This window comes from Eptesicus fuscus, chromosome 4 (genome assembly GCF_027574615.1).
Source record: "Eptesicus fuscus isolate TK198812 chromosome 4, DD_ASM_mEF_20220401, whole genome shotgun sequence".
Lineage (NCBI taxonomy): Eukaryota > Metazoa > Chordata > Mammalia > Chiroptera > Vespertilionidae > Eptesicus > Eptesicus fuscus.
Window position 1 is genome coordinate 76,337,015 of NC_072476.1, and position 4,712 is coordinate 76,341,726.

A 4,712-nucleotide genomic window follows, 5' to 3' on the forward strand; every position below is an offset into this window, starting at 1 on the left:
AAATCAATAAAAAATATATTTAAAAAATAAATGAAGGTATAATTCACATACCAGAAAATTGACCATTTTAAAGAGTATAATCCACTAGTTTTTGTCATATTCACAAGACTGTGCAACTATCTAATTCTGTAACATTTTTGTTACCCCACCCAAAATAAGTCCCATACCTGTTAGCACTCACTTCCCATTCTTCCCTTCTCCCAGCCCCTTGCTATCACTAATCTATGTCTACATGGATTTGGATATTCTGGACATTTCATATAAATGTAATCAATTCAATATGTGGCATTTGTATTCTTAGCATAATGTATCCAAGGTCATCCATGGTGTAGCCTGTTATCAGTACTCTATTCCTTGTTATGTGGAATAATATTCCACTGTATGGCTATACCACATTTTGTTTATCCATTCCATCAGTTACACTTTGGGTTGTATCCACTTGGGGTATTGTGAATTATGCTATGAATATTTGTGTACAAGTTTTATGTGGATATATGTTTTCAATTCTCTTGGATATATTTATAGGAAGGAAATTGCTGAGCTATATTGCAACTGAGTTTAATTTTTTGAGCAAATATCAATTTTTTCAGAAGTGGTTGCATTACTTGACATTCCCACCATTCATGTTTTAGGTATCTAATTTCTCCACATCCTTGCCAACACTTGCTACTGCTCATAATAGCCATCCTGTGGATATATTATCATATTTCATTTTGTTTTGATTTACATTTCCCTAATGACTAATGATGTTGAGCCCCTTTTCATGTGCTTAACCACTGAGCCACACCGGTTGGTGGGCATGAATGGCTGTTTTGAGAAGACTATGCTGTTTTGAGAAGACTATTGTCTTATTCCTAGTAGGATTCATTAAATTCTCTTGCTAATCAAGTGATTGCTCATAAACACTAATATTGACTCATAATAATAAATGAGATTTCCTTTCAACAGATGGGAGATATTAGAGTCTAATACAGAGCTACACACATTTTATTAATTTTATAAATGTTAATATACTCGCTAATTTCAGCCTAGATTTCATGTGAAACTAGTGACAATGCTTTAACAACCTATAGTTGTCTTAAAAATAACATCATTTACTATTTGTCTCTAGTTTTAGTCAAACCTACTTGTTAACTTTTTGTTTAAAAGGGATGATTTAAATCAAATTTAAGAAGGTAAGTGTGTGGGCCCTGCTGGGTGGCTCGGTTGGTTAGAACATTGTCCCAATACACCAGGGTTTCAGGTTCAATCTCCAGTCAGGGCACATATAGGAACCAACCAATAAATGCATAAATAAGTGAAATAACAAATCAATGTTTCTCTCTCTCTCTCTTAAATCAATAAATAAAATAATACGATGAAATAAAAAAGATAAGTGTGCCAAATTTTTAATCATTTTATAATTCTGTAAATCGGACTTCTTAATATGATTTATTCAGTTTCTTAAGAGTGCCTTAAGATAATAAGCTTTGGCATATGCATAACCAATTATTTCTTTCCCTTATGCCCTTCTTGGTATATTTTTATTTTGTGTGCTTTGAGATAGGGGTTTGGCCTTACTTCAGCTATATTTCTTCCAGCATACTAAGCATGTCCTACCATCAATCCTTACTAACATTTTATTTGTCTTTAACACAAAAGTGATAGGGGTCAAAACTGCTGAGAACTGTTTATTCTTTCCTATGGAGTGGGAAGAGGGCAAGGTAAAAAAAAAATCACTTTTTAATAATTTTAATTGCTGTATATGTGAGAAACAATATGAAAATTCTTTATATATACCAAGGCTTTTACTTAAAATTTAGTTCCTTAACCCTTTTAATGACATAAATCTAGTGACAGTCTGTTGTAAGCTATAAACACACTTCCTCCAAGGAAATAAAGATATACATATTACTACAAAATGTTGCTTATATTTTTCAAAGATTTACAGACACCTAAAATCCACCCAGAGGTTCATTGTTTAAGGGGTTAATTTTTATGGAAAGGGGATTTAAAAAATAATTTGTGAAACAAGACTAGTGAATAGAAAAGCATATTGGTCATCCTGGAGGTCCTAGCCAGTGGATTAAGCAAGAAAATAAAGACACGCAGAGCTGAAAGAAATAAACTATTCTTTTAATAAACATGATTACCTATGTAGAAATTCCAAAGAGAATCCACACAAAAGCTACTTGAACTAATAATTGACGGTTGGCAAGGTCACAGAATACCAGATCAATACACAAAAGTCAACTGCATTTCCATATAGTAGTGAAACGATTGGAAATTAAAATTAAAACTATTTATAGTACCAATAACCATGATGTACTGAGGTATATGTCTAATAAAATATGTGCAATATCTGCAGGATGAAAATTTAAATGAAAGATTCAATTAGATGGATATACCAGATTCATGAATTACAAGACTCAATATTAACATGTCAGTTTTCCCCAAATTGTTATATAAATTCAATCCCAATAAAAATCCCAGCATAAAATAAAAGTTGATAAGCTGATTCAAAAATTTATATGGAACCCTAAAGAAATGAGATTAGATAAACAATGCTGAAAAAGAAGAAATACTGAAAAAGTTAAAAGACTTATAGTACCTCATTTCAAGATTTGCTATAATAAAGTATTAATCGAGCCCTGGCCAGTGTGATTCAGTTGGTTTCGTTTCATCCTGTGCACCAAAAGGTTGCTGATTTGATTCCTTGTCAAAGCACATGCCCAGGTTTTGGGTTCGATCCCCAGTGGGGGTGCCTGCAGGAGGCAACCAATCAATGTTTCTCTCTCACATTGATGTTTCTCTCTCGCTCTCCTTTCCTTATGCTCTAAATTTTTTTTTTTAAATAAAATAGTCAGGTTGAAGTTTCAAAATGTGTTTTTTAAAAAGTTTTAATTGAAGAAAAATTATTTTTGGTTTGCAAAGCTATTGAATATGTTTACCATCCTAAATGAGATAGTACACAACTGACTTTAGAGTTATAAATATACTAGAGGCCCGGTGCACAAATTTGTGCATGGGTGGAGTCCCTTGGCCTGACTGGCAATCAGGGCCGATGGAGGGGGGTGCAGCCAGCCAGGGGGAGGGATCGCGGGAGGTTGTCTGTGGGAGCGCACTGACCACCAGGGGGCAGCTCCTGCACTGAGCGTCCGCCCCCTGGTGGTTAGTGTGCGTCATAGCAACTGCTTGACTGGTCATTCAGTCATTTGGTCACTTAGGCTTTTACATATATAGATTACTCTTCTATGATAATTGTAAATCCCTAAGCATCTAATAAGCACATAGCATTGATCTTGTCCTATTATCAGGAGAAATTTTAGAGTCTCGGCTCTGTCTACTTTTCCATATATCTAGGTATGTTTGCTTTTGAAAAGCAGCTGGTTAAGGAAAATGTGGAGAAACACTAAAAAGAAGTTGGCTACTGAGAGGAAAGGGTTTATTAGTTTATTTCCAAACCAAAGTAATCTTTAAATCCAGCCAAGTTTTTTCACCACTACGAAGTCCCTTCAGTTATTTCATGGATGTTGGTGTGGACAAAAAAAGGGGCTACCTCCTAACCCTGACAATCTCCAGGGAAGTTTGCAGGGTGGGCCTTAAAAACTCAGAGACTGAAAGTAACCACACAGGATGCTCTGAACACAAAAATTCCTAACTAAAAGCGAGTCATGGGGGACAGTCACGTCCTAGGCCTGTAGCTTCCTTGACAAAGGTCAGTCTTTACCTCGGTGAGTCTGAGTATTATCTTCCTGCATCTGAGAAAACATACCTTTGGGAGGTCAGCGTAATCTCTTCCTCCAGACCCCTCAGGGCACAACAGCTGCGCCAGAGGAGAGACCACAGAACCCCCCCGCTGCTGCCTTGTTCTCCCTCATACCATCTGTATGTGCTGTAAATGCTAACTACTAACTCTCCTGTACCCACCCATGTAAAAGAACCATACGTTTCTCTGTTTTGCCTTTGTACCCAATCCCAGAGATTTCCCCGATTTGCTTTCTCCTGCCCCCTTAATCTATCACCAATGGATTTCATGTAACCCTCCTCAGGTGTCCTCCTTGTATTCTAATGTCTAAACTAAGCTGCAAAACTCCCCTTTCTCCGGAGCATTTTCTCAATCCAGTTGAGATTTTGCTTCCGGACAACTGTCAGTTTGGCTCAAATAAACTCATAAAAATTCTCTATAGGTTTGGACACATTTTACATCTACACTGGGTATTACGAAATAATACCAAAATAATTTCACCAAGGTAACGACCCAACACGTTTTGGTGAGATTAGGTGGAGGCAGGGTCCATTGCAGGAAACCCACAGGAATAGGTCGTCCAGAGCAGCCGCTTTCCAGACCCTCGAGGCCACTCCTTCTAGCTCCTTCCCTCTGCCAGGCCTTGGCCCTGCAATGCCCTCACCTGTTCCCAGTATCGAAAGCTTGCATTTCAAGGCCCGTCTCCAGCGCCGAAGTCCAGCTCAGCTCAGCTCCGTCCTTCCCTTAGGGCACTCCCAGACACAAGGTTTTGAATGGCCTAACGTTACCTTCATGGACGCACACACTTGGCCTTGTCCTGTTTTTTCTCCCAAGCCCCGGGCTATGATGCAGACCTCGGCCGCCGGAGCGGGGCAAGTGCGGGCTGTGCAGCTGGCCCCCGCTGGCCCCCGCGCGCTCCCGGAGCCCCGCAGGTGACACCCCGGCGGCGCCTCCCGCTCGGGCTGTGCCGCGCGGTCACGTGGCC